Source organism: Phacochoerus africanus, chromosome 8 (assembly GCF_016906955.1).
Source record: "Phacochoerus africanus isolate WHEZ1 chromosome 8, ROS_Pafr_v1, whole genome shotgun sequence".
In the NCBI taxonomy this organism is placed as follows: Eukaryota; Metazoa; Chordata; class Mammalia; order Artiodactyla; family Suidae; genus Phacochoerus; species Phacochoerus africanus.
The window spans coordinates 46,147,704-46,175,426 of NC_062551.1; the positions used below are offsets into that span (position 1 = coordinate 46,147,704).

The 27,723-nt window shown below is 43.8% G+C and overlaps 1 pseudogene; it reads right to left on the minus strand.

Annotated features, from left to right (window-relative positions):
- Window positions 1–4,639: 4,639 nt before the first annotated feature.
- On the minus strand, window positions 4,640–24,661 carry LOC125133196 (60S ribosomal protein L21-like; annotated as a pseudogene).
- Window positions 24,662–27,723: the final 3,062 nt, after the last annotated feature.

Sequence of the window (27,723 nt, forward strand, 5' to 3'; positions counted from 1 at the left end):
TATTCATACTTCGTATATCATCCTGCACAATAATTTCATACCCACCAAAAAAATCAAGAATAGTTGAAAACACATTTGTCAAAAAAGAGACGATTCAACAAAAACATCAAAATATGGGCAGTGGGGTCCCATCATGGCCTAGCAGAAACAAATCCGACTAGGAACCATGAGATTTCGGGTTTGATCCCTGGCCTCAGCAGGTTAAGGATCCCGTGTTGCTGTGGCATAGGCCAGCAGCTGTAGCTCCAATTCGACCCCTACCCTGGGAACTTCCATATGCTGCTGGTACAGCCCTAAAAAGACAAAAGACCAAAAAATGAGGAGAAAACTAAACAGGTATTTCTCCAAAGAAGACATATAGATGACCAGTAGTACATGAAAAGATGCTCAACATCACTAATTATTAGAGAAATGCAAATCAAAACTACAGTGAGGTACTACTTCACACTAATCAGGATGCCCATTGTTAAAAAGTCTACAGATAACAAATGCTGGAGAGGGTACGAAGAAAAGGGAACCCTCCTACTGTTCGTGGGAATGTAAATTGGTAAAACCACTATGGAGAACAGTATGGAGTTTCCCCAGAAAAGTAAATATATATATTTTTTGTCCTTTAATTTTTTATTTTTTGGTCTTTTTGCCTTTTTCTAGGGCCGCTCCAGCGGCATATGGAGATTCCCAGGCTAGGGGTCTAATTGGAGCTGTAGCCACCCGCCTACACCAGAGCCACAGCGGCGCAGGATCCGAGCCGCATCTGCAACCTACACCACAGCTCATGGCAATGCCAGATCCTTAACCCACTGAGCAAGGCCAGGGATCGAACCCACAACCTCATGGTTCCTAGTTGGATTCGTTAACCAATGCACCACGACGGGAACTCCTGTCCTTTCATTTTTATTTATTTATTATTATTATTATTTTGCCTTTTAAGGACCACACCTGAGACATATGGGTGTCCCCCAGCTCCGGGTCGAATCGAAGCTACAGCTGCCAGCTTACACCACAGCCACAGCCACTCCAGATCCAAGGTGCGTCTGCAACCTATACCACAGCTCACAGCAACACCAGATCCTTAACTCACTGAGCAAAACCAGGGATCAAACCCACATCCTCAGGGATACTAGCTGAGTTCATTACCACTGAGCCACAATGGGAACTCCCCTAAAAAACTAAATATAGAACTACCATATGATCCAGTAATCCCACTCCTGGGCATATATCCAGACAAAACTATAATTCAAAAAGATATATAGGAGTTGGCAGCTGCAGCTCAGATTTGACCCCTTGTCTGGGAACTTCCATATGCCGCAGATGCAGCCCTAAAAACAAAAAAGAAAACAAAGATATTGACATCAATGTAACAGAATAGAGAACCCAGAAATAAACCCTTGAGGAGTTCCCGTCGTGGCGCAGTGGTTAACGAATCCGACTAGGAACCATGAGGTTGCGGGTTCGATTCCTGCCCTTGCTCAGTGGGTTAACGATCCGGCGTTGCCGTGAGCTGTGGTGTAGGCTGCAGACGCGGCTCGGATCCCGAGTTGCTGTGGCTCTGGCATAGGCTGGCAGCTACAGCTCCGATTAGACCTCTAGCCTGGGAACCTCCATATGCCGAGGGAGCGGCCCAAGAAATAGCAAAAAGACAAAAAGACAAAAAAAAAAGAAATAAACCCTTGAGTATATAGTCAAAGAATTTTCAACAAGGGTTCCAAGACTATGCAATGGGGATAAAATAGTCTCTTCAGTGGTGTTAGGAAAACTAGATACTCCATGCAAAAAAAAAAAAAGTTCGACACATAGCATATATATAAAACAACTCAAAATGGATCAAAGACCCAAATGTAAGACCTAAAATTATTAAAACTCCTAGAAGAAAACACAGAGAAAAGCTTCAGGACATTGGATTTGGCAATGATTTTTGGATATGGCACCTAAGTATAGACAACACAATAAATATCAGACAAATGATACTACTACAAACTTTAAAATGTATGTGCATCAAAATAAATAACAAAAGGAGTTCCTGTTGTGGCACAGCAGAAGGAATCTAACTAGTATCCATGAGGATGCAGGTTCAATCCTTGGCCTCACTCAATGGATTAAGGATCCAGTGATGCTGTGAACTGTGGTGTAGGTTGTAGATGAGGCTTGGATCCTGAGTTGCTGTGGCTGTGGCACAGGCCAGCAGCTGTAACTCGGATTCAACTCCTGGCCTGGGAATTTCCATATTCCTTGGGTGCAGCCCCTCCCCCTAAAAAAAAAGCCAAAATAAAAAACATTTAAAAATAGGGAGTTCCCATCATGGCTCAGTGGTTAACGAATCCAACTAGTAACAATGAGGTTTTGGGTTCAATACCTGGCCTTGCTCAGGGGGTTAAGGATCCGGCGTTGCCGTGAGCTGTGGTGTAGGTTGCAGATGCGGCTCGGATCCTGCGCCGCTGTGGCTGTGGCGTAGGCTGGAGGCTACAGCTCCAATTAGACCCCTAGCCTGGGAACCTCCATATGCCTCAGGTACAGCCCCAGAAAAGACAAAAAGACAAAAAAAAATAATAATAATATTAATTTAATTTTAAAATAAAAATAAATAACAGTGAAAATAGTAGAATGAGAGAAAATAATTGCAAATTATATACCTGATAAAGGGTTAATATCCAGAATATATAAAAACTCAAACTTTACAGGAAAATACAACCCAGTTAAAAAAAATTGGGCAAAGGACTTGAATAGACATTTCTCCAAAGCAGATATATAACTGTCCAATAAGCACATGCAAAGATGCTCAACATCACTAACCAACAGAGAAATACAAATTAAAACCTCAATGAGATAGCACCTCACACCTGTCAGGATGGACATTATCAAAAGAACAAAAAAATAAGTATTCACAAGGATGTGGAGAAGCTGGAAACCTTGTGTACGCTGAAGTCAATATAAAAAGGTACAGCCACTATGGAAAACAATATGACAATTCCTCAGAAAATTAAAAGTAGAATTACCATATGATCAGGATTCCCACTTTTGGATATATATATATACATTTTTTAAATCCTCAAAGCAAGATCTCAAAGAGATATTTGCACACCTGTGTTCACTGCCCTGTTCTTCACAGTAACCAAGAGGGGGAAGCAACCCAATACATACAATGTAATATCAGGTAGCCTTAAGGAAGAAGGAAATCCTGTCATGCTGCAACATGGATGAAAGTGGAGGACATTACACTAAATGAAATAAGTCACAAAGGGACAAATACTATATTATTTTACTCATAAAATATCTAAAGTATTAAAAATCAAAAACAAAATGTATATATAATTTGAATATATATATGGTCAAAAATACATATGCATATTATTTCTTGATGTGATATCTAAGTGTATTTCTCAGATCAAGGTTGCAGGCCCAGCAGTTAGGTTGTTGGAGTGTAGTGTTACTTGTATACAACCAAGAAAGCATTATGGAGGTTTGGCAAAAAATTAAAAATATCTACCATATGATCCAGCAATTCCGCTTCTGGGTATTTATCTGAAGAAAAAAAAAAACACACTAATTTGAAAAGACATATGCACCCTCATGGTCACTGCAGCATTGTTTACAACAGCCATGATAGAAACAACCTAAATGTCCATAGATAGATGAATGGGTAAAGAAAGTGTGGTTGATACACACACACACAATGAAATATTATTCGGCCATTAAAAAGAATGAAATCTTGCCTTTTTTGAAAATATGAATGGAGCAGTGAATGCATTAAGCTGAATGAAATAAGTCAAAGATAAATACCATATGATCTCACTTATAGGTAGAACCTAGAAAACCAACCAACCAAATAAAAACAAAAAACAAACCAAGCTCACAGATACAGAGAACAGACTGAAGATTGCCAGAGGAGGCAGGGTGGGGGCAGAGTAGAAAATTACTGTGAGATAGCAGTTTTGGCTGAAAAGCCCATATTACCACTTTAACTGGGGGCAGGCGTGGTGGTGGGATGAATGAGGAGAATCAACAGGTACAAACTTTCAGTTATAAAATAAGTAAAGTACAGCACAGCAACTATAGTTAATGATACTATAGTATAATTATACCTCAATTACACCTCAGTCTAAAAACATTCTAAGTATTGGATATTGGGCATGTGGCCCTTAATAGATGAATCACAGCATTAAGGTTGTAGTAAAGCAATATGTCCCCCTTATTTTTTTCTTTCAAGTTTAAAGCAGGCAAAACTAGACTGGAGAAGTACCAGGGATAATCACCCCTCTGTTAATTAGATTTTATAAAAATTAATCCTTTAAGGCTCCTTTCTAACTAGATTAGGTTATATTACTTTTTTTTTTTTTTGGTCTTTTTGTCTTTTTAGGGCCACACCAGCAGCATATGAAGGTTCCCAGGCTAGGGTTCCAACCAGAGCTGTAGCTGTCAACCTATGCCCACAGCCATAGCAACTCGAGATCCAAGCCGCATTTGCGACCTACACCACAGCTCATGCCAGATCCCCAACACGCCGAGCAAGGCCAGGGATTGAACTCTCGTTCTCATGGATGCTAGTCTGGTTCATTAACCACTGAGCCACCATAGGAACTCAAAGTTCATATTACTTTAAAAAAAAAAGAAATAGTGCAGAGGTCTTTTGTTTTTACACCTATCATGCCATGAATTTATAGGGAAATAAATGGGTTTCAGTGGCTCAGATTATTTTCCAGTGGTTCTCACAAAGTGTGCCTCTCTGGCAGAGCTGGTTGGTGCTTCAGTTAATCCCAAGTTCCTTTCTCTGGCTTCTTTCTTTTTCTGACCACTTTCCTTCAGACGGTTCAGAAAGCTATCTCAGCTTTGAGAGTGCTTAATAGACTTAATAGGTACACTGATGCTCTTGGCAAGAATCTTGCTCTTGATTTTTTTAACAATGCCAACTATATGCTGGCTAACATTGCAGTCTTCCAGTTTTGCCGTGCTGATATTTGTGAGGCATTCTTTTTGGAACACTGCCCATTCCACTGATGTCAACCACATCACCTTTCTTGTAGATTCACATGTATGTGCCAAAGGGATAACTCTGTGTTTTTTGAAAGGCCCAGAGAACACAGAGCAGGTGCTCCTCCTCTTTCCCTTTGTGGTGTCCTTTGCGTTGTGCTTGTCATTTTGGAGAATTACTGTGAAATGATAGTTTTGGCTAAAAGGCCCGTATTACTATTTTAGCTGGAGGGGGCGGTGTCCGTGAGATCCCATATTATCAACACAATTTGCCCACCTCCAACCCCACTGACTTGCTTTGAAATAGTTTCAAACTAAGCTTTTAAAGGTGAATCATCCAGAAGGTAAGGGTCCGTGGGAAATGATTTCCCAATATTTCTATATAAATTAAAAAAAATTTTTTTTTGGCTGTGCCCACAGCATACAAAAATTTCCAGGCCAGGGATTGAACCCCACACCACAGCTACCTAAGCCACAGCAGTGACAATGCCGGATCCTTAACTGCTAGGCCAACAGAAAACTCCTAAACTCAAATTTAAATTCATTTTTGGAATAAGGCAGGCTCTTTGCTGTTTACAAGGTATGTAGGAAGAACCTCAGATCTTGTGTGTTTCTCCTTTACTCTCACGTCACTATCATGCTCACAACACTTTTTTTTTCTTTCTTTTTTTTAAATCACAACACTTCTTACACAGTTATGGAGGTTTTCCCTTCACCAAGCAATTCTGTTAACACCAGCTGAGTGTCCCACAATTTAATTCTGATTTAACCTGGAGATAGCATCAGCTCCCGTAGGTTAAGGGCTCATTCCCATCTGACTATTCCCCACGCCAATTTCAGATGATGAGAGCAAATCACAGGATTATTACCTGCGCTTCAGATCCATCAGCTATAAATTGGACAGTCCCACAAGAGACCCACTCCTCATGTTCCATTAATTTGGTAGTGCAGCTTGCAGGACTCAGGTAAAACAGTTCACTTACTATTTACCAGCTTACTACAAAAGAACATGATAAAGGATACAGGTGGGGCAGGGTCTTGAATCGTAGGTGCTCCTGTCCCCATAGAGTTGTGACAGGCCACCCTCCCAGTATGCAGATGTGTTCACCAACCTTGAAGTTCCCAAACCCCAAACTACTGGAAATTGTATGGATGCCTCCTCACATAGGCAGCCTCTCTAGAGAACAGGTAATTCCAAGCTTCTAATCATGGCTTGCTCTTTCTGATGAGCAGCCCCTATGCAGAAGCCCCCACAGAGCTGCCGCACTAGAACAAAAGACGCTCCTATCCATCCAGGAAATTCCAAAGGATTTAGGAAATCTGTGTCAGGAGCCGGGGTAAAGATAAATATTAGAACAAAAAATGCTCCCAGTGCTCTTATCTCTTAGGACTCTCCTGAATTTAGGATTTCAGGAATCCTGTGTCAGGAACTGGGGTCAAAGGCTAAATATTAGAATAAAAGATGCTCCTTGCACCCCTATTTGCAAGGATTCAGGAGCCCTGAGTCAGGAACTAAGGGCAGAGACCATTATTTACATCGGCTATCACCTCACACAAGGTCATTTCCAAGTGGCAAAAAGTATCTCCCTCCCACATTTTTGCAATTTCTCTATTCTCTTGTTCAATCTTGGTTGCCACAATCAGAAAGTTGGATGTTTTTCTCCTTATATCTTTAGTGGATACCTCAGCAGCAGACAGTAACTGCTCCAGGCCTGCTAAGCAGATGTATTTAAACCAATTTTAGATGCCAGAAAAGTTTATTATTTTAGTGTCTAAGATATTGTAGGGCAATTGGTACTATGATGATGGGAAATTAGGCAATAAAGAAGTGTTTTAGGAGTTCCCGTCGTGGCGCAGTGGTTAATGAATCCGAATAGGAACCATGAGGTTGAGGGTTCGGTCCCTGCCCTTGCTCAGTGGGTTAACGATCCGGCGTTGCCGTGAGCTGTGGTGTAGGTTGCAGACGTGGCTCGGATCCTGCGTTGCTGTGGCTCTGGCATAGGCTGGCGGCTACAGCTACGATTAGACCCCTAGCCTGGGAACCTCCATATGCCGCCGGAGCGGCCCAAGAAATAGGAAATAGACAAAAAAAAAAAAAAGAAAGAAAGAAAAAAGAAAAAGAAGTGTTTTATACTCACAGATGCCCAGAATCAGCAGGCACAGCATCACAGGGGGCCAGAGGGTGAAGCGCCAAGGTCTGTCGGGAGGCAGAATGGGTGAGGGGAAAGCTTGGGCCTGAGCCTTTAAGGTGGTTCCACCGGAAAGGGAGGGCAGGGCGGGGCAAAGAGTTTAGGATTAGTTTGAATAAATTCAGCATGTTCTGGGCCATAGGGTGACCCTAGTTGTTCAGCATCCAGCTCTGACGTGATTGCAGGACGAAGGAATATTGTCTCCTGATTATAGTTTAAGTGAGCCATAACTATTTTTCTATTTTGTATTTAGTTACATTTTTAAGATTGTAGAGAGCATAATGTTTAAACTTAATGGGATCTCCAAGTACGACTACAATTTGATTATATTAAGTCCATGAAGTTTTGTCAATTGGTGCATTTTAGCAAACGTCAAAGTTAATTTAGAGCGTTAAAAAAACAAAATTCAGGAGTTCCCGTCGTAGCGCAGTGGTTAACGAATCCGACCAGGAACCATGAGGTTGCGGGTTCGGTCCCTGGCCTTGCTCAGTGGGTTAAGGATCCGGCGTTGCCGTGAGCTGTGGTGTAGGTTGCAGACGCAGCTCGGATCCCGCGTTGCTGTGGCTCTGGCGTAGGCCAGAGACTACAGCTCCGATTCAACCCCTAGCCTGGGAACCTCCACACGCCCGCGGGAGCGGCCTGAGAAATAGCAAACAAACAAACAAACAAACAAACCCAAAATTCAGGGAGTTTCCATCGTGGCGCAGTGGAAACGAACCCAACTAGGAACCATGAGGTTTCAGGTTCGATCCCTGGCCTCGCTCAGTAGATTAAGGATCTGGCGTTGCTGTGGCTGTGTTGTAGGCCAGCGGCAACAGCTCCGATTAGACCCCTAGCCTGGGAACCTCCATATGCCATGGGTGCAGGCCTAAAAAATACAAAAAAAAAAAAAATTCAACTAAGTAAATTGAAATTGAATAAAGATCTTATTACATTTATTCAAAGATTCATGAACTGGGCAGCAGCCAATCTACCAGGCAGTAAGAAGCTTCAAGGAGCTGTATAAAATGAAAGACTTTTAGGAGTTCCCGTCCGTGGTGCAGTGGTTAACAAAACCGACTAGGAACCATGAGGTTGCAGGTTTGGCCCCTGCCCTTGCTCAGTGGGTTAAGGATCCAGCGTTGCCGTGAGCTGTGGTGTAGGTAGCAGACCCGGCTCAGACGCTGCGTTGCTGTGGCAACAAGGAAGTTAGACTAAGTAAAAAAGGAGGTTGACTATTGCAAGGTCACTTTCCTTCAGGGGATGGCAAGGGTCTATTAGGCAGATTATCGCAGTAGTGCAAATCACGGGATTCCTGACTAACTAGTTAAGATTCAGTTTCAGGGAGAGCAGGAACTCTCAGTTTGGTGACTTGGGGCTTAGCATGAGCAACCCCACTATGGGTCCATCCGTTATCTTGGTTTGGTTTTGTTGTTTTTGTTTTGCTTTTTAAGGCTGCAACTGCAGCATATGGAAGTTCACAGGCTAGGGGTCAAATCTGAGCTACAGCTGCCAGCCTGCATCACAGCCACAGCAACTTGAGATTCGAGCCTCCTCTGCAACCTGCACAGCTCAAGGCAATGCTGGATCCTAATCCACTGAGTGGGGCCAGGGATTGAACCAGCATCCTCATGGATAATAGCCTGCTGCGCCATGAGGGGAATGCCCCCGTTATCTTGTTTTTAACAAGAGCCTATATTACAAGCACAAAAGCCAATCAGAACTTTTTGTTGTTGTTAAATTCCTTTAGCATATAAACTGTTACACACACACACATATATACATATATAATTATCACATTTAACTTATTTGTTGGGGTTTTTTTTGCCACACCTGTGGCATGTGGAATTTCCCAGGCCAGGGACTGAACCCAAGCCATGGCTGCAGCAACCCCAGATCCTTCACCCACTGTGCCAAAGGGAACGTCCTCAAATGTCAGATTTTAATATATACTATCTTTTATTTTCTCCTGCTGTGTCTTGGGTTTTCAAATTTTTTATTTTGTTTTCCTTCCCTCTTCCTTTTTTTCCCCGTTTTAGACTTTTACCTATCTGAAGCCCCAAGTTTGAGTTTCTATCTCTGGCTAATAAGGGGAGGAGAGGGACGGCCCCATCTGTAGCATAATCATTTCCTTTTTCCCCTTTTCCCCCCTTTTGAACAAAATCTTTTAGAATAACTTATATTGAAACCATGCCCCCAAAGGGTTAAAAGAAGCTGGTGCCTTAGAAATCCTTGACTGCCTCTTACAGAACAGCAAATAAGGGAACAGCTTGTTAGAAACCCCTCTGCTTGTAACTTGCCCCTACTAATTAATTAAGCCTGCTTTTGTTTTCTCTTCTTTCACTCATTGCATATCCTCTGAGCTTCACCAAACTTATCACCACCCCATAGGTAACGCTTCCGACATATGGGTCACTATAGTGATGGGGGCTTAAATCGTTTTCCAGAAATTCGGAGTGGGCTCCTCCCCAGTTAGGAGGACTTGTTGGAACCACTAACTCTAAAACTGGGCCTGTGCCGAACACTGATGAGCTCACCTTTTCCCTACTTTCAATCAACTTTCCTCATAGCTAAGACCACCCAGATCCTTTATCCCTATCCCATAAATATTTCAGGCTTCTATCCTTCAGGGAGGTAGATCTGAGATTTGCTCTCTTGTTTCCTCACTGTGTCACTGGGAAGAACCTTTGTATTCTATTACAAGTTAATCACTAAACGGATGCTGCTTATAAGTCTAAAGTATACATAACGGCCCATCTCTGGGAACCCTGCCTCCAGATAATGAGCATTATGCTCAAATATCTTTGTGTAGCTCATAGGAAACATCCTGACCAGGCCCACCCTTGAATGACAGCTGGAAGGATGAAATGAACATGTGGCCTCCAGAATCTGTCTGGAACCAGGACTTTACCCCCACCCCTTTTAGTATAAAAGAAGCCTGAATTCTAATTTGGAGAAGATGGTTCTTTGGGACACGATGCCAGCATCTTTGCAGTCTGACAGCTTTCCGAATAAAGTCGCTATTCCTTACCTCCACAACTCATCTCTGGATTAGCTGGCCAGTTGTGCAGTGAGCAGAATGAGCTTGGATCTGGTAAAAGCTTGGGTGCCTTGAGAATAAACTCTGCTGTAAAGCTCAGCACCTCAGTGTCTGGCTTGCTGCATGTCAGGCAAACAAACCTGGTTCAGTAACTGTATGTCCAGATGGGTAAAATTCCCCCCTTCTTTCCTCTCTCTGAGTGTGTACCTGACAAACTCCTGGTGCTGTGAAAGAGCTTGGCGGTGAATAGCTGCTGCCTCTCCTTCTAACTAGTGTCCTACTCAACCTCAGAAGCCTTAATAGGACAATAGAACAAAGACTAACCTCACCCAAGCAAGAAGGAATTCCATCAAAATGAAACCGAACTCTGACTCAACATAGCCAAACCCAGACTGGGACTTGAACCCATGTTTTTTGTTGGTTTGTTTGTTTGTTTTAGAATCACTTACTTGGTGTCTGGACTTACTGAGGCTCAGGTTTTTTGTGTCTCAGCGCAGAAGGAATTCAAAGAGAGGCAAAGTGATAGGCAAGAAATAGACTTAGCAAGATGGGACACTTATAAAGGCTACAAGTAAGGCAATGAGGCTCTGCCCCAAGGATTAGATGGGCTACATTTTTATAATCCAAGGAAAGTGGAGAGTGAGAAAGACTGTATTATTCCTCATTCTCAAGTAGACAGCAGGATTACATCACCAGCTCCTCCTCAGGTAAGAGAGTATTTGACCCTATGAGATCAAACTAGGACTATCATGGTGCTTATTCAAATCAGCAGCAAGGCGGTAACATAGGCTAAAACATGTTGCATCATCTCAGATTTCCTTATAACGGGTCTTCTACTCTGGAATGTCATCTTTCCCTTAAATTCTTGTCCTTGGTCCTAAGGATCATTATCTTGCTGAACTTGAATGCAGACCTCATTTTATCTTTCACTTAATGACCTGAGGTATATCTTCTGGTTTGATTTATGATTTTAACCAAGCCTGCTTTGTTCCATGACATTCTGATAGCTTTCTTGCACAATCATTCACTTTCACTGGTCTCCCAAATTTCCCTAGGTTTCCCTCTCTATCTGTGGTCCCCCACTGGGACTTCTACAACTACCTGGGTGACTATCCTACTCGATCCCTATCAAAAAGACTGCCTTGGAGTTCCTGTGGTGGTGCGGTGGTTAACGAATCTGACTGGGAACCATGAGGTTGCAGGTTCGACCCCTGCCCTTGCTCAGTGGGTTAAGGATCCGGCGTTGCCGTGAGCTGTGGTGTAGGTCGCAGACTCGGCTTGGATCCTACACTGCTGTGGCTCTGGTGTAGGCCAGTGGCTATAGCTGCGATTCGACCCCTAGCCTGGGAACCTCCATATGCCGCGGGAGCGGCCCAAGAAAAGGCAAAAAGACAAAAAAAAAAAAAAAAAAGACTGCCTTTGTGCTCTTCTGCTCCTCTTACAAGGACCCCAGTCTGCCAGCTAACCCTGAAGATTTTGCACTTACCAAGATTTCACAACTATGTGAGCCAATTCTTTAAAAATCTCTAGATAGATAAATAGACGGGTGGATAGACAGAGCAGATCAATAAATATAGATATAATGTCTATTTATATCTAGAGTTTTTGTTTTTTGTTTTTGCATTTTTAGAGCCACATCTGCAGCACATGGAGGTTTCCAGGCCAGGGGTGGAATCAGAGTTGCAGCCGCCAACCTATACCTCAGCCACAGCAACACCAGACCCAAGCCACATCTGCGACATACACCACAGCTTGCAGCAACACTGGATCCCTCACCCATTGATTGAGGCCAGGGATCGAACCTGCATCCTCATGGGTACCAGTCGGGTTCTTAACCTGCTGAGCTACAATGATAACACCAAACCTTTATATGTTTGATAAAATAATTTTTGACAAGGATGCCAGGATGATTCAATGGGGAAAGGAAAAAGGTTTCAACAAATCATGCTGAGAAAATCATATAGCTACATGCAAAAAATATATCATATTCAATAATTAACTCAAAAGGAATCAAAGACAAATGTAAAACCTAAAATGTAAGGATTTTATAATTTCTGTAAGAAAACATAGGGGAAAATTTCATGACATTAGATTTGGCAATAATTTCTTGATATGAAATCAAAAGCATAGGCAAGAAATAAAAATAGATAAACTGGACTACATCCACATTAAGAACTTGTACATCAAAGGATAATATCAAGAGAACAAGAATACAACTCATATGGAGTTCCTTTTGTGGCTTAGAAGGTTAAGAACATGACTAGTATCCATGAGGACAAGGGTTCGATACCTGGCTCCACTCAGTGGGTTAAGGATATGGAGTTCCCCTGAGCTGTGGTGTAGGTCACAGATGAGGCTCAGATCCCACGTTGCTGTGGCTGTGGCTTAGGCCAGCAGCTATAGCTCTGATTTTACCCCTAGCTTGGGAACTTCCATATGCTGCAAGTGTGATCCTAAAAAATATATATATAAAATTAAAAAAAAATGGAATTCCTGTCGTGGCACAGTGGTTAATGAATCTGACTGGGAACCATGAGGTTGCAGGTTTGATCCCTGGCCTTGCTCAGTGGGTCAAAGATCTGGCGTTGCTGTGAGCTGTGGTGTAGGTCACAGACGAGGCTCGGATCCCATGTTGCTGTGGCTCTGGTGTAGGCAGGTGGCTACAGCTCTGATTCGACCCCTAGCCTGGGAACCTCCATATGCTATGGGAGCGGCCCTAGAAAAGGAAAAAAGACAAAAAAAATAAATAAATAAAAATAAAATAAAATAAAGCCTCATAGGATGGTAGAGAATATTTGCAAATCATATATCTGATAAGGGCTTACTATCCAGACTAAATAAAGAACTCCAAAAACTCAACAATGTAAAAAACAACTTGTTTAGGAGTTCCTGCTGTGGCGCAATGGGATCAGCAGCATCTCTGGAGCCATGGGACTCAGGTTTGATCCCAGGCCTGGCAGAGTGAGTTAAAAGGATCTGGCATTACCAAAGCTGTGGCATAGGTCACAACTGTGGCTTGGATCTGATCCCTGGCCAGGGAATTCCATATGTCATGGGGTGGCCAAAAAGAAACACACAAAAAACAAATTTGTTTAAAAAATAGGATATGGAATTCTCTTGTGGTGCAATGGGTTAAGGATTGGTCTTTGTCACTGCAGTGGTTTGGGTTGCTGTTGTGGTGAGGGTTTGTCGATTTCTGGCCTGGGAACTTCTGCATGCCACAGGTAAGGCAAAAGAAAGCAAAAAAAAAAGACACCAATCTTTTTTTGGAGTTCCTGCTGTGGCAAAATGTGATTAGCAATGTCTCTGCAGCACCAGAACACAAGTTTGATCACAGACCCAGCCTTGCACAGCACAATGGGTTAAAGGATCTGATGTTGCCACAGCTGCAACGGATCTGATCCCTGGCCTGGGAATTCTACATGCTGCAGGGCAGCCAAAAAAGAAAAAAAAAAAAAAATCAGAAAGGACTCAAATAGACATTGCTCCAAAGATGACATACAGGAGTTCCCTTTGTGGCTCAGCGGTCAACGAATCTGACTAGCATCCATGAAGACAGGTTCGATCCCTGGCCTTGTTCAGTGGGTTAAGGATCCAGCATTGTCATGAGCTGTGATGTTGCAGATGTGGCTTGGATCCTGTGTTGCTGTGGCTGTGGTGTAGCCCAGCAGCTACAGCTCCTGATTCAATCCCTAGCCTAGGAACCTCCATAGGCCGCAGGTACGGCCCTAAAAAGAAAAAAAAAAAAAAAACCCACAAAGATGATATCCAGATAGCCAGTAAACACCTGAAAAATTGCTCAATATCACTAATCTTTAAGAAAATGCAAACCAAAGTCACAAAGATTTTGTGAATAGTCAACTTCACATTAGAATGGCTATTATTTAAAAAAAGAAAGTGGGATTTCCCACTGAGGCACAGCAGAAGTGAATCCAAGTAGTATCCATGAGAATGCGGGTTCAATCCCTGGCCTAGTTCAGTGGGTCAGGGATCCGGCTTGTGGTGGGTGAGCTGTGGTGTAGGTTGAACGCCCATCTCAGACCCAGCAGCTATAGCTCCAGTTTGACCCCTAGCCTGAGAACTTCCATATGCTGGTGAGTTTAGCCCTAAAAAGCAAGCAAGCAAGCAAATAAATAAATAAGTAAATAATAAATAAGTAAATAAATAAATAGAAGGAAGGAAAGACCAAAAAAGAAACAGGACAAAAAACAAACCCAGGAGTTCCCGTCGTGGCTCAGTGGTTAACGAATCCGACTAGGAACCATGAGGTTGCGGGTTCAATCCCTGGCCTTGCTCAGTGGGTTAAGGATCCAGCGTTGCTGTGAGCTGTGGTGTAGGTCGCAGACGTGGCTTGGATCTGGTGTTGCTGTGGCTCTGGTGTAGGCCGGTGGCTACAGCTCTGATTAGACCCCTAGCCTGGGAACCTCCATATGCCGAGGGAGCGGCCCTAGAAAAGGCAAAAAGACCAAAAAAAAAAAAAACAAACCCAGAAAATAACAAGTGTTTGCAAAGATATGGAGAAATTGGAACTTTTGTGTCCTGCTGGTGGGAATGTAAAATGGGCAGCTGCTGTGGAAAACAGCACAGAAACTCCTCAAAAAATTAAATATTGAATTACCCTGTGATCCAGAAATTCCACTACAGGTATATATCTAAGTTGAATTGAAAGCATGGACTTTGCTTGTTTTTCTTTTCTTTTTTTTGGGGGGGGGCCTTTTTAGGGCAGCACCCGCAGCATATGGCAATTCCCACGCTAGGAGTTAATCATAGCTACAGCTGCCAGCCTAGCCACAGCCACAGCAATATGGGATCTGAGCTGGCAATGCTGGATCCCTGACCCACTGAGCGAGGCCAGGATCGAACCCGAATCCTCATGGACACTAGTCAGATTCTTTTCTGCTGTGCCACAAGGGGAACTCCAGAAAGCAGGGACTTTAAGGATATTTGTATGATAATATTCACAGTAGTATTATTCACAATAGCCAAAAAGAGGAAACAATCATTTAGATGGACATTTAGTCCCTCAACAGATGAATTAATAAAATGCAGTATGTGCAGACAATAGAATATTATTCAGCCTTAAAAAAATGAAATTCCTTTTTTTTTTTCCTTTTTGGCCACATCCTTAGCACACAGGAAGTTCAAAGCATGTGAAGTTCCCAGGCCAGAGACTGAACTCACACAATAGCAGTGACCCAAGCCACAGAAATGACAATGCTAGACCCACTGCTCCTCCAGGGAAATCCAAAAAGAAGGAAATTCTGTTACATGCTATGACAAGGATATAATTGAAGGCATTAGGCTAAGTGAAATAAGCCAGACACAAAAGGACATTTTCAGCGAGGAAGAAAATTTCCTCTACTCTTCTAGGTTCTGCTGGCTAGTCTAAGAATTAAGTTGACGTGAGACAGACTAACAGGAGAAAATCGATGTTCCATAACATGTATAGATTGGGAGATAGCCAGGAAAAGGGAGTAAAAAGAGAGTAACTCTCAAAATGACCAAAACGCTAACCTCAATTACCACCTTCAGGTAAAGACAAAAGAGGATGTTGGGGGTAGCAGTTTGGGACCTCAAAGAATCCCATGAAACATGAAATAAGTGTCTGCTGGGCCAGCTGTTGGAGGCATGAATATGCGACATGACAAAGAATAGAAAGAAAAGACTGGCTAGGGGATTAAGATGGCGGAATAGAAGGACTGGAGCTCAACTTCTCTCCTAAAAACAACAAAATTCACAACTAAAGACTGAGCAATCTCCACCCAAATGGACTGGAAACCCATACCCTACTCCAGAAGAAAAAGAGGAGGCCACATCCACAGGTAGGAGGGGTGATTTCGTGATATAAACAACTGCATACCTCCCGGGTGGGAAGCTCCACAGACTGAAAACTAACTGGCTCACAGAGACTCACCTGCAGGAGTAAGAGTTCTGAGCCCCACATCAAACCCTCACATGCTGGGATCTGTCACTGGGAGAAAGAGCCCCTGGAGCATCTGGCATTGAAGGCCAGCGGGGCTTGTGTGCAGGAGCTCCACAGGACTGGGGGAAAGAGACCCCATTCTTAAAAGGGGCACACAGACTTTCATGGGCACTGGGTCCCAGGGCAGAGCGAGGTCTCCACAGGAACCTAGGTCAAACCTGACTGCAGTTCTTGGAGGACATCATGGGAAAACAGGGGTGAATGTGGCTTGTTGTGAGGGAAGGACATTGAAGGCAAAGCTCTCGGGAATATTCAGCAGCTGCCTTTCTCTGGAGGGGGCCATTTTGGGAAAATCTGGCCCCACCCATGTGAGTCAGTGCTGAGAACCCCCAGGGCAAACAACAATCCAGGTGGGATCACAGCCCCGCCCCTCAGTAAACAGGCTACCTAAAGAGCCTCAGGCACACAGCAGCCCCTAAACCCATCCAGAGACTAAGCCCCACCCACCAGAGGGATTAGAATCAGCTCCACCTACCAGTGGGCAGGCATCAGCCCCTCCCATCAGGAAGCCTACAGCAAGCCCCCCATACCAACTTCAGCCACAGAAGTAAGAGAGGCTACAGCTCTATTATCTATAAAAAGGTCACCACACCAAAAACCTATAAAAATGAAAAGACAGAGAACTATAACTCAGATGAGGGAGAAAGGAAAAAACCCAGAAAATCAGCTAAGCAATGAGGAGATTCTCAGCCTCCAGGAAAAAGACTTTAGACTGTCAATGCTGAAGATGATGCAAGACATTGGAAATAAACTGGAGGCAAAGATGGATAACTTACAGGAAACACTAACCAAAGACATACAAGATATAAAACTTAAACAAGAAGAGATGCAAAATACAATAACTGAAATAAAAAACTCACTAGAAGCAGCTAACAGCAGAATACAGGAGGCAGAAGAACGAATAAGCGAGGTGGAGGACAGATTAGAAGAAATTACGGATGCAGAAGAGAAAAGAGAAAAAAGATTGAAAACAAATGAAGAGAGTCTCAGGGAACTCTGGGACAACGTTAAACGCACCAACATCCGTATTATAGGGGTGCCAGAAGGAGAAGAGAGAGAGAAGGGGACAGAAAAAATATTCCAAGAGATAATAGCCGAAAATTTCCCTAACATGGAAGATGAACCACTCACTCAAATCCAGGAGGCACAACGAGTACCATAGAAAATAAACCCAAGGAGGAACACACCAAGACCATACTAATCAAACTGACCAAAATTAAAGTCAAAGAGAAAATCTTGAAAGCAGCTAGGGAAAAGAAACAGGTAACATACAAGGGAACTCCAATAAGGTTATCGGCAGATTTTTCAGCAGAAACTCTGCAGTCCAGAAGGGAGTGGCATGATATACTTAACGTGATGAAAGGAAAAAACCTCCAACCAAGATTACTCTACCCAGCAAGGCTCTCATTCAGATTTGAAGGAGAAATAAAAATCTTCTCAGATAAGCAAAAGCTGAGAGAATTCAGCAACACTAAACCAGCCTTACAACAAATACTAAAGGAACTTCTCTAGGCAGGAAAGAAAAGATCAGCAACAGGAAACAAAAATTCCACAAATGACAAGGCTCACCAGTAAAGGTATATATACAGTAAAGATACGAAATCATCCATGCACAATTATACCACCAAAATCAGAAATCATGAGAAGAGGTGGGTACAAATGCAGGACACCAGAGATGAACTTGCAATTAAGAGAACAACAACTTAAAACAATCTCATATACATATAGACTCTTACATCAAAACTTCAGAATAACTGCAAACCAAAAATCTACAATTGATACACAAACAAGGAATCTCTGGAGAAGAAATATATCTCATCGTAAATAAGTGCATAATCCACCATGAAGGGGATCATTTGACATCATTCTTGGAATGCTGAAGTCTTCTTAGATCTGATTCTGATTTCCTCTCCATCAAAGAATTTATGATAATTATAATTAAATAATGCCACTGTACAATTAAATAATACAGTTCTACAATTGTATCATTAATAACCATTTCTCTCCATGGTACAATGTAAAGTCTATAATGTCTTGTTTATCACATCACCTAGAATGGTGTAATGCCTTTATTGCAGAATCAATGAGATGGAACAAATTGTGAGGACATATTTATATAGTTACACTGTTTTTTAACCAACTTATGCATTTTATATTTTACTTATTTTCAGAGGGTGTATTATTTTTGTTATGCTTACCAGTTGTTATTCTTTTTATTAGGCTATATAAGATATTTATTTATTTATTTATTTATTTATTTTGCCATTTCTTGGGCCGCTCCTGCGGCACATGGAGGTTCCCAGGCTAGGGGTCGAATCGGAGCTGTAGTCACCAGCCTACGCCAGAGCCACAGCAACGCAGGATCTGAGCCGTGTCTGCAAACTACACCACAGCTCATGGCAACGCCGGATCGTTAACCCACTGAGCAAGGGCAGGTCCCAAACCCGCCACCTCATGGTTCCTAGTCGGATTGGTTAACCACTGTGCCACGACGGGAACTCCATATAAGATATTTAATGGTATATAAGGCTTTCTTCTTTGTAAATTTTAGTTGCATAATGTAACAATTTAATGCTAATTTTTAAAGAAAAATTGAAATGTAACAGATAAAACTAAGTAGTAAAGATGAAAGCCATAAAATTGAGATAAAGTATAGAATAAATTTCCTATTTGTCTCAGCATATTTTCCATTCCACTTCTCCAGTGGGAGTCACTTAATCTGTTTCTTAAGATCCATGTTATAATAATCTGTGTGAATGTAATTGTGTGTAAATGTATGTATTTTATTCTGTAAAAAAATTGAAAAAAAAAGAAAGCTGTTTTATAAAAAAAAAAAAAAAAGACTGGCGCCATAGAGTGGCTGTAGAGGTCAGTTTACACAAGGTCTCAGGACTCTCTCATGACCCTTGAAGCAAATGAATGAGAACATCATCAAAGAACGGCATCTGGAAAACAAGATTGCTGAAGCCCTGATGTTGCTGATGGAAAACCATCAGCTCTGACATTCTCAGGACTGGAGCCTTGGGGGATTTATGCGAGAGGCCATAGATGGCTTGAAGCAAAGAACAAACTATGGCCTGGGAGGGCTAAAACATTTATGACTACTTTCTGTGCTTAGGAATGCCTGTCCTAGCATATCTCGCTTCCAGTAAGTTTGAAGTAAAATACCAATGTATCCCCTGCACATACAAGGATGTAGAAAAGAGTAAATAAAAACCATGAGTTGGCTCAGAGGGTGGCTATTGCCTCTTGGAGGCGGTAGCCCCCTGATCCCCACTCTATTTCTATGTCTCTTTCTTATTATTTCTGTGGCACCACTGACTTCGGGACCTGGGTTGACAAGCAGGCCTCGTCAGCCAGCAAGAGACAATGAGACCCAGGGAGGATTGCTAGCTTCTTCCCTGTTTACAAACCTAGTTCATACTATAGTTATCTATGGCGATAGCTTCCTTCCCGAAACAGGTCCTTTAAACATATTCTTTTACACAGTTAGGGGGAGATCAAAGTTTCTTCTCAAATCTTTTTGGGCTTTGATTACTTTCACCTCAAAGTAACAGACCTTTGGGGGTGGCAAGTTATGTCCCCCTACCATACCCACACACACATTTATGGCCTCGCCCACAGCATATGGAAGTTCCCGGGCCAGAGATTGAATCTGAGCCCCAGCTGTGACCTACATCCTAACTTTGGCAACTTGGGATACTGTAACCCCCTGCACCAGGCCTGGATAATACCCAAGCCTCTACAGTGATCCAAGCCACTGCAGTCAGGTTCTTAACCCACTGCACCATAGCGGGAACTCCCCCTACAACATATATCGCACAATTCCACTCACATGAGGTACCTAGTTTACTCAAATTCAGAGATAGTAAGTGGAATGGTGATTGCCAGGGGCTAGAAGGAAGAGGAAATAGGGGGTTATTATTTAATGGGCATAGAGAATGCGTTTCAGCTTGGGAAGATGAAAAAGTCTGGAGATGGATGGTAGTGATGGTTGCACAGCAATGCAAATATACTTAATGCTGCTGAACTGTATGTATATACAGTTAAAATGGTAGATTTTACATTTCACATTTTAGCAAAATAAAAAGATTAGAGCTCTAAAATCAATACAGTAGTTTGTTTGTTTTTTTTCTTTTCCAGGCCAGGGATGGAACCTGTGCCAGAGCAGACTCTAGCACTGCAGTGACGATGTGGGATCCTTAACCCATAACCCCATTATAGCAAAATAATTCCTATACTCTTTTTCTTTCTAGGTCATTCTAGCTAAAAGTTGTCAGTTTTACTGATCTTTTCACAGAACCAAATTTGGTCTCATTGATTTTCTCTATTTTTCTCATTGTTTGATTTTTTTCACTCTAATTTTTATTATTTCCTTTTTTTCTGCTGGCTTTTGGTATAGTTTGTTCCTATTTATTTAATTCTTTGAGGTTTAAAGCTACATCATTGGGAGTTCTTGTGGTTCAGCGGGTTAAGAATCTAATATCCATTAGGATGTGGTTTCAACCCCAGGCCTGACTCAGTGGGTTATGGATCCAGTGTTGCCGTGAGCTATGGTGTAGGTTGGAAGCAGCAGCTCCTATTCCACCACTAGCCTGGGAACACCCATATGTCGCAGGTGTGGACCTAAAAAAAGAGGAAAAAAAAAAAGAAAGAAAACAACAGACCAATATCTCTTGTATATATGGATATAAAAAAACCTCAAGAGGAGTTCCCGTCATGGCTCAGTGGTTAACGAATCCGACTAGGAACCATGAGGTTGTGGGTTCGATCCCTGGCCTTGCTCAGTGGGTAAAGGATCCAGCGTTGCCGTGAGCTGTGGTGTAGGCCGGCGGCTGCAACTCTGATTCGACCCCTAGCCTGGGAACCTCCACATGCCTCGGGAATGGCCCAAGAAGTGGCAAAAAGACCAAAATAAATCAATAAAAAAACCTCAAGAAATACCAGCAAATGGAAACCTGCAGTATATAGAAGGGGTATATAATAACCAGGTAAGATTTATCTCAGGAATACAAAAGAGGTTCAACATATGAAAATTAATCAACATCTTATACCATATGACTTGGGGATCTGAAAACTGACAGCACTAACCACTTGAACCTAGCCAGAACATAGATTAGGACTTGAACCCAGCCTAAACCCAGACTGGGACTTAAACCCACGGTTTTAGGAGTTCCCATCGTGGTGCAGTTGTTGACGAATCCGACTAGGAACCATGAGGTTGCGGGTTCGGTCCCTGCCCTTGCTCAGTGGGTTAAAGGATCTGGCGTTGCCGTGAGCTGTGGTGTAGGTTGCAGACGCGGCTCGGATCCCGAGTTGCTGTGGCTCTGGCATAGGCCGGTGGCTACAGCTCCGATTAGACCCCTAGCCTGGGAACCTCCATGTGCCGCAGGAGCGGCCCAAGAAATAGCAAAAAGACAAAAAAATAAAAAAATAAAATAAACCCACGGTTTTAAATTAGAATCACTCATCCTGTGTCTGAACTCACTGAGGTTCAGGTTCTTCATGTCTCCGAGCAGAAGGAATTCAGCGAAAGACAAAGTGATAGGCAAAAAAATACATTTATTAGGATAGGATGCTTGTGAGAGATGCAAGCCCTGAGGATCGGGTGGGCCACAGTTTCATCATCCAAAGGAATGGAGGTTGGAAAAGACCGCCTCTTCCTTTCTGGGAATAGTAGCTCCTCCTGGGTATCCCATAAATTGTGTATTCAAATCAGCAGAAGGGCGGTTCTCAAACTCCTGCCCTAGGTCTGAATCTCAAAGCAGGCCTCATCCCATCCCCCACCAAACAACCTGAGGTAGTTCTCGCACTTCCACTAGTCAGGCAAGCCTGCATTGTTCTGGTGGCTTTTTTGAGCAATTTATTAATTTAAAGTGATCTCCCAAAGTCTCCTAGATTTCCCTCTCTATCTATGATCCTCTACCGGGACTTCTATAACTACCTGAGCCTACACCATCCCTACCAGATCCAGAAGAACACCCTTAGGCTCAGTGATTTTCTGGAAAGAGTCACAACACTCAGAAAAGCCATAATAAGGATCACCAGAGGTGGTGGCTCCTTGGCTTAAGGATCTGTCATTGTCACTGTTGTGCTCTGGTTACAGCTGTGTCATGGGTTAGATCCCTGGCTGGGAAATTTTGGCATGCTGCGTGCGACCAAAAAAAAAAGAAAGAAAGAGAGAGGAAGAAAGAAAAGCTGTAATATTTATGCATATGATTTATTTTAGTGGAAGGATACTCTTTAAAATCAGCAAATGGAAAAGGCATATAAGGCAAAGTATAGGAGAGACGAGAAGTAAGGTTCCAGTTGTCCTCCCCCAATGGAGTCACATAAGACAGCACTTAATTCTCCCAGCAGCCGTGGGAGGCAATAAGTGTGAAGTGTGTGAACCAGGGAAGCTCACCCAAGCCCTGGCGTCCAGGTTTTATAGGGAGCTCAGTCATTTAGGCATGTGGTGACCATATAACTGATCTGAGCTACTCAGTCTCCAGCTCCCCAAGAGGTCAAACTGATACAGCCTGATCCAGAGCTCAGGCAGACTCTTACCACAAGTCACATTATTAGCATAGATTAACAGTCTGATCAAATAGATACAGGGTGCCCCAATGCCTCAGATATACAACATCTTGAGGCAGGATTATCCAAGAACTCAGAAATAAATTCCCAGGAGCCAGTCAAGGGCCAATTCTCTCTCTAGCATGTGCAATTCTGCACTGGAACCAGCCAAGCTCACTGAGCTAACCTAATAGTGCAAATCATTAAAAGAATAAAGAAAAAATAATTATCTCAATTTATATAGATACTAATTTGACAAAAATCCAATACCCTTCAAGATAAAAGTGCTCAACAAAATTTAAGAAGGAGACTTCTGCCGCAAAGAAAACGCCGGATCCTTAACTTGCCACGGCACACCAGGAACTCCAGAGTGGCTTTTCCTGTTTAACTTCTGTCCTTCAAGGACCCCCGCAAGATGAGGTGGGGTACTTTATGTTTTCCCATCCCCCAAGGGGCAGTGGACTCTTATGCCCAGAGGGTGTAAAGTGCCTGCTCTAGTTGACTAATGGTGGGTCTTGATTTGTAAATTACAGCAAAAGCTTTCACGATCCTTTAAAAAACATATCAACCTTCTTGAAATAGAATTTACATACAGAGAGTTCCCATCGTGGCTCAGTGGTTAACGAATCCGACTAGGAACCATGAGATTGAGGGTTTGATCCCTGGCCTTGCTCAGTGGGTTAAGGATCCGGCATTGCGTGAGCTGGGGTGTAGGTCAAAGACAGGCTCGGATCTGGAGTTGCTGTGGCTGTGGTGAAGGCCGGTGGCTACAGCTCTGATTAGACCCCTAGCATGGGAACCTCCACATGCCATGGGTACGGCACCAGAAAAGACAGAAAGACAAAAAAAACAAAAACAAAATGACTAACTTCAGCCTGATCCCAGGGAACTCTGGTGTGTGCACTGAACCAGAAAGTAGCACAGGAGTTTTCACACCAGGCAAGGGGACCAGGCTTTTGACCCTGCTCACCATGTCTGTTAGCCATTGGCCAAACTATACTCCTACCCCTGGCCCAGGAAGGAAAAGGCACAGCTTTTCTTGCCAGCTGTCTCCTGTTTAGCTAATGGTAATTCTCTGGATTCAACCAGACAGCAGTGGTGGGTATAGTGAAGGCAAACTGGACAGGGCACCAACAGCAACCACTTCAAGGAAACTTGGTGAAGTCACCTAAGAAAAGTTTGGGGGGGGGAGGTACAATGGCAGGGCTGAGGTGTTTATGTATATTTTTTATTTATTTTTCAGGGCCGCACCCATGGCATATGAAAGTTCCCAGGCTAGGGGCCAAATAGGAGCTACAACTGCCAGCCACAGCCACAGCTCACGGCAACATCGGACCCTTAACCCACTGAGCAAGGCCAGGGACTGAACATGAGTCCTCATGGATACTCATGGGTTCATGACCATTGAGCCACAATGGGAACTCCGAGCTGAGGTGTTTAGAGTGTTTCAGCCATTCATGTGGGTGCAGCAGGTGAGAAAACTCCAGAAAGGAACAAAGGATGCAGGATGAGCAGACTGGGGAGGGAGAGCAGCTGAGGAAAGACCGTGCTTGTTTGGGGACGGAAGGGCCAGTGTTGGCCTCAGCTGGTTGTGCTTAATTCTCTTCCCTCAGGAAGTCAAAACTGAGGGTAGTAGATTTCAGACCAGAGGTCGAGCTCACAGAGTCTAATGACTGCTCTGGGGATGCAGCTAACTCCGCATCCTCACAGACTACATGCGTGGACCTAGGATGACCCTTCCTGAGACCAAACCCAGGAAAAGGAAAAACTGAAGAAGCCTTGTCAGGACTGGCAACCTTTGGACCTGCATATAAACCTCTCCTTGGGCACCTTTCGCAGTGGGGACTTATCTTCCTCTGTCTTGAGGAAGGTGAAGCAGAGCTGCCAGCCCCTGCGCCTGTTTTGTAGGAAGCTGCACATCAAGAACATACCGATCATCCGGGCCATGGAGATCCTGGACCTGCTGCAGCTGGAATTTATTCAAGAGCTGGAGATAAGGGACTGCTTTGGGTTGCTCTCAGGTGACAGCAAACTTGCCCGACAAGCGGAGCAAATGAAAAACCTGCGCAGCTTCACGCTGTCTCAGCCCATCTTCGGGACTGCAGCTGCCGAGAGGGAGCTGCCCTCTGATGCTTTCACTTGGTTCCTCTCCCACCTAAGCCCGCTGGGACGCCTCTGGCTGCTCCACCTGTCCTCCCACCACATTTCAGGCTACTTGCACCACCTTCTCAGGTGAGCACAAGGGAAGTTTCTCCCCATTCCTTAGTGACAGACTGCAAGTCAGGACAGAGAGCAAGAACAGTGGATGCACATCCTAGCCAGCTGAGTCTGTCTCAGGCCCCCTTGAGGACTGGTAACTTTCAGGGAAAGTAAATTATATCTGGAGGAGAAAAAACTCACAGACTCAGCACTGAACATCCCCTAGGCCCTTGCACTGAGCAGTTCTATTATACCTATTTTACAGATGGAGTAACCAAGACCCAGAGAGGTTCAGGAAATTGTCCAAGGTCACACAGCCAGTAAGAGGCAAGATTTGAACCCAGGAAGTTTGTTCTTTCTGTGCTAAACCACCTCTCTGGGGAAATCACCTTCATTCTTGGGTACTCATTGAATGCCCAGAGGAGCTTATAGTTCTTGATGAGGGAAGATGAAGCAGTATTGGTAATAAAAGATACATAGGAGTGCACGTTGTGGCTCAGTGGAGCATTTATGAGGACACAGATTCGATCCCTGGACTTGCTCAGTGGGTTAAGGATCTGGCATTGCCATGAGCTGTGGTGTAGGTCGCAGACATGGCTTGGATCCCGCGTTGCTGTGACGGGCATAGGGCGGCAGCTACAGCTCCGATTAGACCCTTAGCTTGGGAACCTCCATATGCCAAGAGTGCAGCCCTAGAAAAAGACAAAAAATAAACAACCCATAGATGTTTGATATTCTCTGTCCCCCTGCCCCCAGTGACAATGGCCCTTAAAAATATCTCCAAGGAACTCTTGGAAATCTAGTTTCTTGGGTCTAGTGACAGGGTAAATGGAAGCTAGAGGTGGCAGCAGCCCCCAAACCACTATTCAGTGATCATAGCTACTTTTTTTTTTTTTTTTTGGTCTTTCTGTCTTTTTAGGGCTGGACCCTCGGCATATGGAGGTTCCCAAGCTAGGGGTCTAATTGGAGCTGTAGCTGCCAGCCTATGCCATATAGAAGTTCCCAGTCTAGGGGTTCCCAGCCTACACCACCACAGCCACAGCAATTTGGGATCTAAGCCACATCTGCAACCTGGGCCATAGCTGATGGCAACTCTGGATCTTTAATCTACTGAGCAAGGCCAGGGATCAAACTCAAATCCTCACGGATACTATGTCGGGATCTTAATTTGTTGAGTCACAATGGGAACTCACTGTAGCTACTATTTTACTACAGTTGACCCTTGAACAACTTTGGAAGGTTATAGAGGTGCTGAACCCCTGCGCAGCTGAAAATCCAAATAACTTTCCAGGAGGCTCTCTGTATCCAAGGATTTAAGCAACTGCAGGTTGCGTTGTACTGTAATGGTATTTATGGGAAAAAATCCACCTATAAATGGACTATCAGCTCAACCTGAGTTGTTCAAGGGCGAACTATATTCAGTGCTTATTTTATGTTCTGAGCCTTTTAAAAATGAGTACCTCTAGGGCCCTCCCTTGTGGTGCAGCAGGTTGAGGATCTGGCATTGTTGCTGCAGTGGCTCGGGTTGCTGCTGTGGCATGGGTTCAGTCTCTGGCCTGGGAACTTCCACATGATGCAAGTGTGGCCAAAAATAAAAAATGAGGACCTCTACATCCCCAAAAGACTTAAAAGTTAAGTAGTAAGATAGTTAAGATATTCACTTCATAGACTTGAGTCCTGGGGCCTTGAAAGGATGAGTCGACGACCACTGTCACTCATCACGGGGTAGGGCTGGTCCTAGGACAGTCTCCTGATCAGAGAAGGTCTTTACACACCAGACCTGGCCCAGTCTAGGGCATGAGTCTTTGGGGGCTAGAAAGCCTGGGGGCTCCTGAGACGTTTTTTGCCCAATCCCTGCTCGCTGAGAGTAACCATGTGCTGCCATCTCTCCTCAGCTACCTGCCTGCTGCCCTGGAGACCTTGGAGCTGCCCTCCTGTGCTCTTCTTAACAGAGACATCTGCTTTCAGAGTCCTCAGGCCTCACACCTGAAAAAGTTAGATTTGAGTAAAAATGACCTTTCCCAGATAGCTCCAGGAGCACTGGAGGCTCTTCTTAGGGAGGCCTCAGGCACCCTGCAGGAACTGGTCCTGAACCACTGTGGGATGAGGGATCTGCATCTCATGGTCCTCCTGCCAGCCCTGAGTTGATGCTTCCGCCTCCAGAGCTTCAGATTCTCTGGCAACTGCATCTCAACCTACAGCCTCAAGAGCCTGCTAAAGCTTGTGACAGAGCTATCAGAGCTGAAGGTCGTGGTCTGCCCCTGTCCTGAAGAGATCTATGAATACGAGGAAGGAATGCGTATTTACAGCATCCAACCTGAGCAATTTTTCTCTGTCAAAACCATGGTTCACAACACGCTGAGGGCCTCAGGGCGGGAGAGTGTGGACTGGACCTTTGCCTCAAACAACAGATGCTGGGGCTGCCACCCACTTTAAGTGATCTAGTGTCTTTCACATCATCCTGCTTCTCCAGCTCAAATCTCACAATCCATTAGCTCACTTCACTCAATAGTTATTATCTGTAGGGTGAGTGCCAAGCACTGTTCTAGCAGCTGCAGATAAAATGACAAATAAGATCTATATCATTTCTCAGGGAACTCCCAGTCTACTTGGTCCTCTGTTGTGTCTATTTCCCATCTTTGTCTGCAGAAACCCACTAGTTTTTCTTGGCAGTATGAAACTGGACAAACTATCTTTTTTCTTTCTTACTTTTTTTTAGCTGCCCAGCAACATATGGAGTTCCTAGGCCAGGGATCAGATCCAAGGCACAGTTGCGACCCCTGCTGCAGCTGTGGCAGTACTGGATCCCT